The following is a 15652-nucleotide window of genomic DNA, read 5'->3' on the forward strand; positions in this document are numbered from 1 at the left end:
AAAGCACTTAATTGTATTAAACTTAGATACATTTTTACGCGAAGGAAAAGCTACAGAGTAAAAACTTTAATATATATTGTGTTACTAACATAATATTGTTAAGTAGAATTATTTGAAAATGTTACAAAATATAGTAAATGTATGTAATTTTTTTTAATACTTTTAAGCTTTTCAAAATGTCCTCAAACATAGTATAAATTGAGAAAAGTTATAGTTTTTTTAATTTTGTGATATTTGTCAACAGTAATTTTTTTGCGGTTGAAAGCTCAAAAATTTCTTTTTATAAGCACTTTACTGTACTGCTGTACATTGAGAATTTATTATTTCAGAATTAAAGACTCGATGTGATGTTCAAACTTCAACACATCTTTACACAGAAGCAGCTACAACTGCAATCGCGCCAACATCTGAGATTTCTACAATAGCTACAACTACAGCACCAACATCTGAGATTTATACAACAGCAACAACTCAACAGACTTTGAGTTAGTGAACTTTTTAAACGTTTCAAAATTTGTCAAAGTTAAACAGTATCTCTATCCAGCCAAAACACCTATACAATGAACTAGTCTAAAACTTTGTTTAGACTTTTGTTTATTTATTTTTAATCTTTAAACTTAAAAGTATTCTTACGAGAACTTAATATTTGAGTAGAAGTTAAAAAAAATTACATTTATGTAAAACGGTTAATACAAATAAGTACTTACAACAAGAGTAAATAAATAAACTGTCTAGAAAAACTATTTACTTGAAGCAGACGGTGGTTGTTTAGTGAAATAGAAAAATATTCCTTACCTTTTTAAATCTTTTGTAAGAAATGATTACCAGTAAAATTTATTAAAACTAGCAAAAATATTTTTAATTAGATATACTACTTTATTTTATTAAAGGAGATTAATACTGTGTAATGGAGTTTTAAATGTTTAAAATACATAGTAAAATATATCTAACATTTAATTAAAATTAAATATCAAACGAAGATTAAAAATGTTGTGAAGTTTTATTTTCATATAACGTTCGTTACAAGCAAACTGTTTAATCAAAAACTAATTAAAAAAAAACAAATGAAATGCTATTTAAAAAATAAATAATCAACAAAGTAAATACATGTATGAAAAATTATTTAAATAAAAAATAACCAACAGAAAAATTCGAAGTTGTCAGACAATTAATGAATTGGGAGGCAGCGAGAAGTTACTGTCAACAGAGATCTGGAGTCCTCATACAACACGACCCAAGATTGTTGACTCGAAGTGGAAGAAAGTTAGTTGCTTTAAATTTAAATTAATTCAATTATATTCACATTTAAAGTCTTGGTAGACGCTTAGGTTTGAAAAAAAAATTCAATATAATTTGAAAACTTTCTATAACATAAAATAGTTAAGTAGTTTTATTATTTTTAAAAATTAGGTATTAACTTTTTCATCCAGTCTAATAAAAAAAAATCTCGCATTAACTTTTTTATTACGGTTAGAAAACCAAACAGAGTATGAGTAAATAATTTCAGTCAACTTAGTTATATTATAACACAAAATAATAAGTGTAATAATATTAGTTTATTTCAATTAATTAATCAAAATTTTTAGTGAAATCGCCATAGAAATCGGAATGCCGCTTAATTATCGCTACCACACGGGAATCAGGAGAGATGAGAAGAACACCAACATTTGGAGGAGGAGCAGCGACGGAGTCCAGGTTAGTTTAGAGGGATGGAATTCTTATGGGTTTCCTTATAGCTACGATGGTTATGATTTTTTGTACTGGGGCTTCTTCAATGACTTATACAAAAATACCATTTTTAACGAACCTGATTTCTTATGTTACTTTATTTGTGAATACTAGCTTTGTTTGATCCGAACTTGTTTTTTTCCAAACACAAACAAGAATTTATTAAATATGATTTTAAAATTTTATAAAACATTAAAGACTACGTTAAATGAAATAAATTCAAATAATTTTTATTAATAAATTCTATTTTCAAATGTTTCAAGTTTTCTTTTCTTACAAAAACAAACAGTAATATTTTCTTATCAAAGTTGTTTGCCTCTTATAATTTAAGATGTTAATTTTATTATCCTATTGTGTTACATAATAATTCAAAATATTTTATATTTCTCTAAAATTAAGCAAGCAATATTTTATTAGTTTAAATTTTATCTAATTTTTTATCTGCTTATATTACAACAAACAAAAATATTTTTTAAATCCAAGTTATTTGCCTCTTATAGTATAAGATGTCAATTTTTTTTGATTTTTATTTACTATTCAAAGTGATTTCTTTTTGTATTACAACAAATCAAAGTATTATCACTTTTTGAAAGCTGAATAAACACTATATTATCAAATTGTATGCTATCTAATTAATAATCTAACAAAAGAACGTTTAACGAAATAATCTTTATTTTTATAAGACAACATGGTATACTTGTGACATCTAAATTATAAATAAAGTCACAAAAATCAAAAAAAAAAATTACTGAGACTATCAAATTATTATTAATGGTTGTAAATAAATTAATACTAATTTGTTTTAGATTTAAATTTTTTTTTTTTTTAATCAGGTATCAAAGACTTGTGTAACTTTTAAAAGAGTCAGGTTCTTTATTCTAAGCAGAAAAAAGTCAGAAAAAATTTGAGCGCATTCAATAAAAAAAAAAAAAAAAAAATTTACATACAATTGAGACGAAATAACGAAACAAAATTAAAAAAATAAAAGTTCACCATAACATATTCGGCAGATTATAAACTAAAATATTTTGCCCGTAAAAATGTGAATTTTTTATATATGATATTATTTTATTTTTAAGTACAAAAATTAATTATTATTTTATTAAATAAAAAAGCAGCTGTGCTGAAAAGTTGAACAAAATTTGAATCCAGTGTAAAAAAAAAAAAAATTTTCAACATAAATGTGTTTTAGAGGTGAAATAAACAACTAGCAATTACAAACTAAATAAACTTTTTTATGACGTCCAACGAAATGATTACGTCATAACTGCGTCATCAGTGAGCTCAGATGTCGAAGTTTTTCTATATCTGAATATTCGGTAGGACTTTTTATGGGTAGTTTTAAATATTGGGTACTTTTAATTGCAGCAATTTTGTAATAAAAAGTACCCAATATTTTGATGATGTCATTAACTTTACTTTGGGTACTTTTGAAGCTTAAACTTTCTTAATAAAACAAAACTGCTGTCCAGGCCTATGACAAATTCACTTTGTTTATTTTTCTAAATATGAAAATAACTATATCTGAAATAAAACAATAGAAGGTAACTAAATATTTCCCTATCTTAACAAAACTATATAAAAATAATTTTAAACCTTGATATTTTTTGTGTAATTTACAATTTTAAATTTAAGCACAAATTAAGCTATTGACTTATTAAATTTTTCTTTTATAGTTTATTGATGAATTTCAGTCATAGAAAAATTTGAACTAGTTGTACATAAGTTATGTACTTCTATAAAAGCTACCTTTTTTTAGTTTGAAATAAAGCTAACAGGGTGGCCATCAAACCTAGATGCTTATGGAAATCTTGGAATGTTGTATAAAATCCTAGAATGACTTGAAATTCTGATTACTTTTTTTTTTTAGAAAAGTAATTAAGACTTGCATTTAAAAAAATATATTAAATTTAGAAAAATTTAATAAAATTTCAAAAAAACTTTAGGAGTCACCTTGGGTACAGGAAGGGTGTAGATCACTTTTATTACAAGTTGATGTCACTTTATAAATTTTAATCTAAACTACAAGTAGCTTTATACAAATTTTTTATACCAAAACAAACTTTTGATATGTAACATTAAAATAGGAGAGTACAGTAGGTTTTAAGTGTCATCTTTTTTACTTTTTTCTTTTTATTAATAAATATTGAAAGGAATACTTCCTTAAAATTTGAGCAGGGTTACCAACACACCTGGAATCCAAGAACTTGACAGTTTAAACAAAAACTGGAAAAACCTTGAACTTGTAAAATAAAAAAAATTGAAAAAATTTGGTAGTAAAAACAAAAATCACCTAAAAATCTGTAATTTTTAAACTACTTCTACATGTAAAATAATTAAATTTTGATAAAATATAATAACTTAAAGCCATCAATAAACTATAAAAGAAAAAATTATTAAGTCAAGAGCTTAACTTGTGCTTATATTTAAAATTGTAAATTACACAAAAAATATCAAGGTTTAAAATTATTTTTCTATAGTTTTGTTAAGAAAGGGAAATATTTAGTTACCTTCTATTGTTTTATTTCAGATATAGTTATTTTCATATTTAGAAAAATAGACAAAGTGAATTTGTCATAGGCCTGGACAGCAGTTTTGTTTTATTAAGAAAGTTTAAGCTTCAAAAGTACCCAAAGTAAAGTTAATGACATCATCAAAATATTGGGTACTTTTTATTGCAAAATTGCTGCAATTAAAAGTACCCAATATTTGAAACTACCCATAAAAAGTCCTACCCCTGAATATTCAAGTAAAAAATTTTTTACAAAAAATTAGTTATTTGATTGTTACTTAAAAACTGTATTTAATTTTAATTATTAATATTTTTTGATATATTTTGTAAATGGTTATACTTAAATAATTATGAATTTTTGATTGGAATTATTTTTATAATTGTTCAATTAATTCTCATAATTTAATTAATAAAGTATAATGTAAGAAACACCAAAAATCATAACTTGTTTTTACTTAATTTAAACAAACTTTTAATTTTTTAATTTTGTAATCAATTAATAATTAACTTGTGTTTAGGTTTAAATCAAATGTGTAGATTATAAAGATTATGAAAACATGACAATTTTTTTCACTGTTAGTTATTAGAAAAGAGATAATTTTTAAATTACAGTAAAATAAATAAAAAATAAAACTGACAAAATCTTAGAACTTTTTTTTTCTGGATGTTATTATAATAAGTTTTTCTAAAAATTCTTAAGTAAAAAACTTTAAATTATAATTTCTGTACATCAAGCCGAAAAAGAATGTGGAAACATATTTTGACATGTATCAAACAGAAATGAAAGAAAGTTTATTTTTTCTGCCAGTTTCATAAAGATGAATTTTGATATGTATTGAAGTTTTACAATTCTAAGTAAATTTAAATGTTAAAATAAAAAATCCATCTTTTTATTGAAATCATATTGAATTTTAAAGAAAAAAGATAATTGATTATTGTTTTCTGAAACCATTTAGTTTTTATTAAGGGCATATAAGGGGTAAAACTATTTTTTATACAAGTTGGTCTTATTTTTTCGAGTTTTAAAGCTTACTATTTACACAATTTTAATATTCAAATAACTTTTCAAAATATAGCAGGTTAAAGTCAGAGAGTACAATAGGTTGCTAATGGGAGTAAAACTAAAAATATAAATAAATTAAATTACTTAAAATCCATCTTTCCTAAGTTGCAGAGTTAATCATCTTATTTTTAGGAAATATTTCTTAAAACTCTTTAAAAAAATTTGTAGTATATTTTTTTCAAATAGACAAAATTACTGAACTCCACCTAAATTAATTGTATCTATTATTAATTATTAAAATAACAAAGTATACAATCAAATATTTTTATTTGTTTAGCCTTATTTAGGGTAGCCACTTGTTTTTGGAAAATTTTATTCAAATTTTAGAAAGTACACGTTTTTGGGTTTATATTTAGTTTAAAATCAAACTTGAGGTTAAAACTGTTTTAATATTATATCAATATTAAATGATTAATGTAAAGCTACTTTAGTTGTGTTTTAATAAAGAAATAATTTGATGAAGACCAAAATTTTTAATTTATATGATAGTTTTTTAGTGTCAAATCAAAAATTTACTACTTAAAGTTGTAGAAATTGTTTAAAATTCCAGGTATATCCAGGTTTTTCAATAATTTTTGTTCAGAACTCAAAATTTTTTTTAATCCTAAATTGTCAAATTTTAGGTTTTCAGGATTAAAGGCTACCCTAATCATTATAAAACTTCGAAAACCTACGTTGCCAAATTAATTGTTTAACTTCAAATCATTAAATTTTATTACAAAGCAATGCTTCACTATCTTCAGAATTCTAAATTTTAAACTTACAAATTTAAGAAATAATATTATAAAAATAATCTAAAATCAACAGTGTTGATAATATACTACTTAACAGAGGTTTTTTTTAATTTTGTTTATGCTTAACAAATACTTTCGTACTGAACTTGACTTTAAAATAAAATTTTATTGCAACAAATTATAAATATGATAATAATTAAATAATTAATAAAACCAATGGAATTTTTGTCAATCTTTACATAATTCTAATAGTTGTAATAGTGAATAAAAAAAAAACTAATAAAAAATTCAATTATAAAATTAATTAAAATGATAGGAAGTAGCAATCAAATTAGCTTGGTAATTGCTAAGTTTCTCCAAGTGCTTAGCAAATATTTACAAGTTTATTAATATTAAACCTAACTTTTATATAAATTGTCTTTGCAGTTTATCATAATAATTAAATGATTAATAAAACCAATGGAATATTTGTCAACTTTTACATAATTTTAATAGTTTTAATAATTAATAAAAAAATAATAAAAATTTAATAAAAAATTTGATTTTAAAATTAATGATGAATAGGAAGTAGCAATCAAATTAGCTTGGCAATTGTTAGATTTTTCTAAATGCTTAGCAAATATTTACAACTTAATTAATATCAAACCTAACTGCTATATATATTATCTTTGCAGTTTATCATATTAATCAAATCATTAATAAAACTAATGAATATTTGTCAAATTTTATTAGCAATTTAGCCGCAAAATTATTGTTCTAATAAAAAAAACAATAAAAATTAAACAATAATAAAGCATAAATTACTATCTTTTAAACAGAATTTCAACTAACAAGGTATTTGTTAATTTTAATTTTTAGCAACTTGGTCAGAAAGTTATACATTTCATAAAATTTGAACAAATAAGGTATATGTTAACTTTGTCTAAATATTTGACAACTATTTATATTTAATTGATTGTAAAACTCATTTTTAATTAACTTTTACTTTTTTAATTAACTTTTATCTACTTTATCTTTTTATAACTAATGGTAAAACTAGCTGGGCTTTTGTTAAATTTCATTTATTTATTTTTTAGCAATTTGACAACAAAAAAATATTTTTAAATTAATAATAAAACTAACACGGTATATCTTAAGTTTGTCTAAATTTAAATAAAAAACCTTATAACTAACAGTGAAATTAAATAAAATAATTCACAAAACTAACTATTTAGTTTATCTGTGATTTCCTGTGGAAGTTGGAACTATTTTGTCAATGCTACTTGAGAAGAAAACTTCATCAGGATTTAAGCACAAATTTCTATAAAAAATATCAGTAGATCATAATTGTTTTTATAATTAGTATGTTATATTTATAATTAAAAATATTTGTTTGTATGATTTGTATGTTATATATATAATCAGTATGCTAAATTTCCAACTAAGAATATTTGTTAATGTAATCAAGACTATGTAACTTTATGTTTATGTAAATGATTTTTTTTTTTCAAATTCTACTTAACTTTGTATAGATTTATTTAAAAAGCTACAAGTTTCTTATTACAGATTTATTATATTCAAACTAATTTTTCAAGTAAAGCAAGTTAAAATGTGAGAGTAAGTTTCTTATGAAAGCATAAGACTAAACTGTGAATGAATAGAAATCATAAAATTTATCTCCTCCTACATTTTTCGAAATAAATACTTCAAACTAGAAGGAAATGTGTCTTGCAATACTTATAATAATTTATAACAGGGTTTCCTAAACTTTTTTGCAAATGGCCCCTTTAAAGAAATTAAAAAAGCCATGGCCCCCTTCAACAACATTACAAATAAACTACCATATAAAACACCTAACACCTTTTTTTTTTCTTTTTTGTATTTCATCTGCAACTCAAATATCTAGTGTAGGTTTCAAATTAAGATCTCATGCCCCCCCCCCTCTTACCCCTTTGCTGCTCGTGGCCCCCTTTGGGAAACCCTGATCTATATTAATATTATTTTACAAATAATTTACTTTAGAAGTTTAAATTAGTCAAAAATTTATTAACTTCTTATAATTTTAAAACATTGAAAGAAATATTTTTGAAAAATTCAGGATTTTATCATATGAAATAGATTTTTAGTGATTTCTTTTTATTCAATATTGTTGTTTTTACTTTCATAAACAAATAATTGTGTTCTTTTTCATTCAATATTGCAGTTTTTCCTTCCATAAGGAACTTTTTGCATTCTTTAGCTTTATCTTAAAAAATAGTTTAAATATCTTAAGTCTGTGCAAAGCAAGTTCAAGTTTAGTTAAAACTGCACAAAATAAAATCATGTAGTTAAATAGTGATTTCCCCACTTCTCCTGATAGCCTTAATATATTGTATAATATAAATTGTTTACGTTGCCTAAATCACGGTTGCCACAGATCAAGCTGAGAAAAGTTTCTTTAATTTCTGCTAAAATTTTTCTGACTTTTCTAAATCAAACTCTTAATTTAAACTTATTCTAAAATACATAATCAAAAACTTCAAACTATATAAACCTTTGAATCTTATTTTTATAAAGCTTAAAACAACAGTTTTTTTTGCTGAATTCAATCATCTAACTTCCATTACATCACATGAACCATCTGTGTATGATTCATGTATTTGCAATAAACAGCTCTATCAGCAAAACACTTGTATTTTCTAATTCATAAACACAACTTGTCTGAAATAAGAAACAACATTTTAGCATTTCCTAACATAAATGCTAAACTCATCAATATTAAAAAGGGATACAAAAGTTGCTTGTTAAAGTATAGGGTAGTTGTTCAATATGTTAAAAGAAAAATTTTGCAGTTTTATTCATGATATTTTAATAATATTTACCACATGAATGCATTGGAAATTAAGTAATTTTGTAAATTTTTAGAAAATTTTACAATTTTAGCTTATTTTAAAGGGTTTTCAATTAACTTTTTACCATTTGGAGGCTTAGGAAAATAAGGAATTTTGTAAGTTTGAACTGAAAAAACCTGACATTTTTCAAATTTTGTCAAATTTCCTGACTTTTTATTCAAAAATACCCATTTTTTCTTGACTTTTGTCTTTTGTTTAGTATTTCCTGACTTTGTGGCAGCCCTGCTATGTGTAAGTTTTTGTTTTGCAGAAACTTTTAATCAATTTAAAAAAAGATAGACTTATAATAGTATGTTTATTTTAATTTCTAGCGTGATAGCTACTGAATATTAATTATTTTATCACTTTAGTAAATTTTTGGCAGAGATTTATTAAGCAAAGTAAAATTACTCAATAAAATATAATGCTAAGTTTTTAATGTATTATCTTTGAAATATATTCAATTTTATCATTCATTAATATTTGACAAAACTTTCTGTAATATTTATAAACATTTGTGTTTTATTCTTTTATAAATTGACATGTGATGTATTCAAATACAAACTGAAACTTTTAAAAGTTGTCTGGATAAATCATGTTGTAATGGAATATCAGTTTCAATGCTTATTTGAACATAAATAATATAAAACCAGTCAACCAGATAGCAAGTTGATCTGATGCAAGTTTACATTTAAAGAGTTATATGGGTTATAATGTAACTGTTATTGTACATGATGCTTGTTTTAGTATGTTGCCATTTATTTAGAAAAATTACATTAAAGAGTTCAAGGGAACTAAAAGAAAAAATAATGCAAAATTTAATCAACACAGTTGGCCTTAATTGGTAACATAATTTTATTTTCGAATAATAACAGAAAGTGTTGCCACTCTTTTAGTAAAAAAAACTGTCTTGAGTTACTAGAATATTTTAAAACACTTTAGAAAAAACCATAACTGCCCTGAGTTTAAAAAAATAACAAAATTTAAGTTTACCAATTAAATTTGTCATACAAGAACAAAATAATGAGAATAAATTCCATTCAAAATCTAGACAAAACCTGTCCTGAGTTTTACTTCAATTACAAAACTTATACTGAGTGATTTATAAAAATACAAAACTATCCTGAGTCAACCTGAATTAAAAAAAATATCCTGAGTTATCCTGAAAATGTGGCAACCCTGTTTATAATTTATTATAATATTTAGTAGTAATACTAACTGGGTATCTAATAATTATATATATATTTTGATTTGACCAAAAAAACTTTTAAATAATACAGGGTTGTCACTCTTTGAGTCAAAAAATCTTCTCTGAGTGACCAGAAACTTCCCTGAGTTTTTTTCAAATTCTTAAAATTTTTATTATTTATTAAAAAAATACAATGTTAATTATTATGTATTGGAGAACTAGCCCCAAGGCTAAACATTTTTTAAATAAGCACTTAAAAAAAGTAATTTTTTTTTTGTACAAAATATTGAAACTGAATCAATTAAATCTTATTCTAGATCTAGAAAAAATTTTCCTTGAGTTTTTTTAAAAATCTTAAAATTTCCCTGAACATTTTAGAAAAAACCATAACTGCCCTGAGTTTAAAAAAAAGAACCAAAATGCCCTCAGTTTCCCTGAGATTTTCTATATCTTGAAAATTCCCTGAGTTTACCTGAATTACCAGAGTGTGTGGGCAAACCTTAATAAAACTAACAAGGTATATCTTAATTAGTCTTAATTTAAATAAAATATTCCTTATAATTAACAATAAATCCAACTAAAAATAATTATTAATAAAACTAACAGTGTATTTGTGGAGTTTTTCTGTGATTTTCTGAAATTTTTGTCGTTGGTCATGTGATGGAAGCATCTCACCAGGGAATTGAAATCTATTAAAATAATTAGCATGCAATATTTGAATTAAAAATATTTGTTTATTTGATCAGTATGTTATGTTTATAATTTTAAGATTTGTTTGCCTATATAATTAAGATGCTAAACTTTTGACTAAAAATTGTATAATCACTAAAAACCTTTCTCCTTCTACTTTTTTGAGATAAAAACCTCAAACTTTAACAGGGTTGCCACTCGTTTTTAAAAAACTTTTCCAGGTTTTTTAAACTTCTTCCAGGTTTTTAAAAGTACAGATTTTTGGGTATTTTTTTAGATTAAAATTTAGTTTTAGGTAAGAACTGGGTTAAGTAGTATAAAAAGATTGAAAAGATACTGTACAGCTAATATAAATGTGTTTTGTAATAAAAAAATTTTTGATAACAACAAAAATTTTTCAATTATTTGATAGATTTTTTGAGTCAAATCGATGTTTTACAACTGAAAATGTGAAAATTCCGGGATTTTCCAAGTTTTATTAGTGATTTTTGTTCGAAATTCCAGGTTTTTCCAGGTATTTTTTGCCTAAGTTGTCAAATTCCAGGTAAAGTGGCAACCCTGCTTTAAGGAAATGTTCCTTGCTTAATTAAGTATTACATTTTCAATTAAATAATATATTTTTAATTAACTTTTTTATATTTACCTTCTTATAACTAATGGTAAAACTAGCTGGGCTTTTTTTAAATTTAATTTTTATTTTTAGCAATTTGACAAAAAAAAATATTTTTAACAAAACTAACACAGTATATCTTAAGTTTGTCTAAATTAAAAAACTCTTTATAATAACAGTGAAATTAAATAAAATAATTAACAAAACTAACTAAATAGTTTATCTGTGATTTCCTGTGGAAGTTGGAACTATTTTGCCAATGCAACTTGAGAAGAAAAATTCACCAAGATTTAAGCACAAATTTCTATAAAAATAATCAGTATGTCATAATTGTTTTTATAAATAGTATTATAGTATTAATTTATAATTAAAAATATTTGTTTATTAAATTAATTCAAATTCTACTTAACTTAGTAGAGATTTATTTAATAATGCTACAAATTACTTATTACAGATTTATTTTATAAAAACTATTTTTGAAGTAAAGCAAGTTAAAATGTGAGAGTACAGTAAGTTCCTAATGGGAGATGAAGAATAAACTGTGAATGAATAGAAATCAAAAAAAAAAATCTTCTACATTTTTTGAAATAAATATCTCAAACTAAAAGAAAGTTTTTTCTTGCAATACTAATAATAATTTATAACAGGGTTTCCAAACTTTTTTGCAAATGGCCACCTTTAAAAAAATTAAAATAGCCATGGCCTCATTCAACAAGATTACTAATAAACTACCATATAAAACACCTAACACCTTTTTTTTATTTTTTACATTTCATCTGCAACTCAAATATCTAGTGTAAGTTTCAATTTATGACCTCATGCCCCCCTCCCCTTTTTATCCCTTTGCTGCTCGTGGCCTACTTTGGGAAACCCTGATCTATATTAATATTATTTTACAAATAATTTACTTTAGAAGTTTCAATGAGTCAAAAATTTATTAACTTTATATGGGAGGTTTTTTAAATATTGAAAGAAACATTTTCGGAAATTTCAGGAATTTATCATATGAAATAGATTTTTAGTGATCTATTTTTATTCAATATTGTTGTTTTTCCTTCCATAAACAAATAATTGTGTTCTTTTTTATTCACTATTGCAGTTTTTCCTCCCATTAAGAAATTTTTGTATTCTTCAGCTTGATTTTAAAAATAGTTTGAACATCTAAAACTTGTAAAAATCAAGTTCTAGCTTATTTAAAACTCTACAAAACAAAATCAAGTTGTAAAAAAATGATTTACCCCCCTCCCACCTTATGGACTTGATGTAAATTGTTTATGTAGTCTATATGTAAGTATTTTTTCAGAAGTTTTAAATAAATTTATAAAAATAAAGATATAATTTTAATAGGATGTTTATTTTAATTCAAGTGTGATAGCTACTGAACATAAAATATTTTATCACTTCAGTAAACTTTTGGCAGAGTTTTCTTAGGTAAAGTAAAATTACTCAATAAAATATGATGCCAAGTTTTTAGTGAGCTATTTATAAAATATATTCAATTTTATAACTTAACTAATTTTTGACAAAACTTTCTGTAATATTTATAAATATTTGTTTATTTATTCATAAGTTGACATATGATGTATTCAAATACAAACTGAAACTTATAAAAGTTGTCTGGATAAATTATGTTGTAATGGAATATCAGTTTCACTGCTGTTCCATTTACTTAAACATCAAGTAATATAAAAAAAGTCAACCATATAGCAAGTTGATTTAATGCTATTTTCAGGGTTGCCGCAGACCAAGCTAAGAAAAATTTCCTGACTTTTTACTAAAATTTTCCAGACTTTTCTAAATCAAAATCTTAATTTAAACCTATTCTAAAATACATAATCAAAAACTTCAAACTATATAAAGCTTTGAATATTATTTTTATAAAGCTTGTCTAGGACGTTTATGCTTAGGACCCTCTGCAGGCAGCTTTTTATTTATATTACTTATTTATATTACATTTGGGTGATTTAAGAGTTCACTTCCACATATGGCCATTGTTGTCTCGTTCTACATATTCAGAGTTCAAAACAAATGAAACAACAAGTAAAACGCAGTAGATACATTACAAGTTAACAAAATAATCTGCCTTACTTATTTTTGAAATTAAACAACTTTGAAATAATTATAAATAGGTAAAGTATACACATAAACTTGTTACATTAAATGATAAACTTAGTGCTTAATTATAAAGAATTTAATTATTTTATTAAACAAAAACACTTTGATTCTAAAATAATGCTAGATAAACTTTTGTGTATATATCACAGTTTTACTATGGAAGTGTCCTTGCTACAGATCATCAATACTAAAAAGTATACAAAAACTGCTTGTTCAAGTATGGTAGTTGTTCAATAGGTTTATAGAAAATCTTTGCAGTTTTATAAGAATATTTTACTAATTTATACAATAAGAAGACATTGAAAATTAAGTAATTTTGTAAAATTTTGCAATTTCAGACTAACATTAAGGGACTTTAAATTAATTTTTTAACATTTGAAGGCTTTGGAAAATAAGGAATTTCGTAAACTTGAACTGACAAAATCTGATGTTGTATCAAATTTTGTCAAATTTCCTGACTTTTTCAAAAACCCCAATTTTTCCTGTCTTTTATCATTTTTTTTAGTTTTTCCTGACCTCGTGGCAATCTTGAAGTTTACATTTATAGAGTTATATAGGTTATAATGTAACAATTATTGTACATGATGTTTATCTTAGTGTGTTGTCATTTATAATATTTATTTAGAAACAATATATAGAAAAGTTTAAGGGAACTAAAAGAAAAAAAACAAGGATGCAAAATTTAATTAAAACAGTTGGCCTTAATTGGTAACATAATTTTATTTTTGAATAATAAACAGAAAGGGTTGCTTCTCTTTTAGTGAAAGAAAACTGTCCTGAGTCATCCAGAGTTTTTTAAAACTCTTTAAAAAGTTTTCTTTAATATTTAATAAACAACAAAACTTAAGTTTACCAATTAAATTTGTCATAAAACAACAAAATATTTAAAATAAATTCCAGTTAAAAACTTAGACAAAAACCTGTCCAGAGTTTTTCTTTAATTAAAAATAAATTATACTGAGTGATTTATAAAAATACAAAATTATCCTGAGTCAACTTGAGTTTGAAAAAATCCTGAGTTATTCTGAAAGTGTGGCAACCCTGTTTTTAATTTATTATAATATTTAGTAGCAATACTAAGTGGGTATATAATTATATATATATCTTTTTTGAATTAAACAAAAAAAACTTTTCATTAATAATAAAACTAACAAAGTATAACTTAAGTTTGTCCTAATTTAAACAAAAAAATATATTTATAATTAACAAAAAACCAACTAAAAATAATTATTAATAAAACTAACAGTTTATTTGTTGAGTTTTTCTGTGATTTCCTGAATTTTTTGTCGTTGGCCAAGTGATGAAAGCATCTCAGCTGGGATTAAAAATCTACAAAAATAATTAGCATGTGATATTTGAATTAAAAATATTTGTTTATTTGATCAGTATGTTGTGTTTATAATTTTAAGATCTGTTTGCCTATAAAATTAAGTTGTTAAACTTTTGACTAAAAATTGTATAACCACTAAAAACCTATCTTCTTCTACATTTTTTGAGATAAAAACCTCAAACTATAAGGAAATGTTCCTTGCAATATTTAAAACAATTTGTATTTAATTTTTTGAATAAATATATAATTTACAGACAAATGCTGACTTTTTTCCTTGAATAAAAATTAATTGGTCAAAGTTAATCAACTCCTTACAGATAATTGTCTAAATGTTAAAGAAAAATTACGGGAAAACTTGAGACATTTATCACAAAAAGCGTAGGAAGGAGAAAACATGCTTTTTGTGATTTCTCTTTATTTGCTGTTTTTGTTTTCACCTCTTTCTCTTTATTCACTGTTTTTGTTTTATCTTCCCATGGGGGATAATCTATAGCATTCTCCAATTTTGACTTTATCTTTAGTTTAGTTTGAATATTTAAAATCTGTAGAAAAAAAAACTATTACAGTTTTGCCTCTAAAATACTAACAAATTTAACATTTAAATCTTGAAAACAACTTTACTTTGTTAACAATGTAGGTGTGTTCAACATTATTAAAAACAAATTATATTGGCTCTTAAGCGTTGGCTTCATAAACATTAAAATTCAACAAATAAGAATAAATTGTGGAAAAAGTTATTTACCCCCCTACACCCTTAGATATGATCACTCAGTTTTTACAAAAAATTAAAATCTTAAATTACTTTGATTTTAAATTAAAAAAGTTTTGTTGA

General features: G+C 23.7%; 1 long non-coding RNA gene across 1 annotated transcript; it reads right to left on the minus strand.

The window, feature by feature from the left end:
- Nucleotides 1-1134: 1134 nt before the first annotated feature.
- On the minus strand, nt 1135-15357 carry LOC145829962 (uncharacterized). The gene is made up of 6 exons (XR_014369593.1): nt 15258-15357; nt 14735-14819; nt 11587-11679; nt 10680-10764; nt 7245-7337; nt 1135-1271 (listed from the first exon to the last, which is right to left on the minus strand). It is a non-coding gene; the product is annotated as an uncharacterized LOC145829962 (long non-coding RNA).
- Nucleotides 15358-15652: the final 295 nt, after the last annotated feature.

This window comes from Thalia democratica, chromosome 2 (assembly GCF_965202585.1).
Source record: "Thalia democratica chromosome 2, ktThaDemo2.hap1.1, whole genome shotgun sequence".
Classification (NCBI taxonomy): Eukaryota; Metazoa; Chordata; class Thaliacea; order Salpida; family Salpidae; genus Thalia; species Thalia democratica.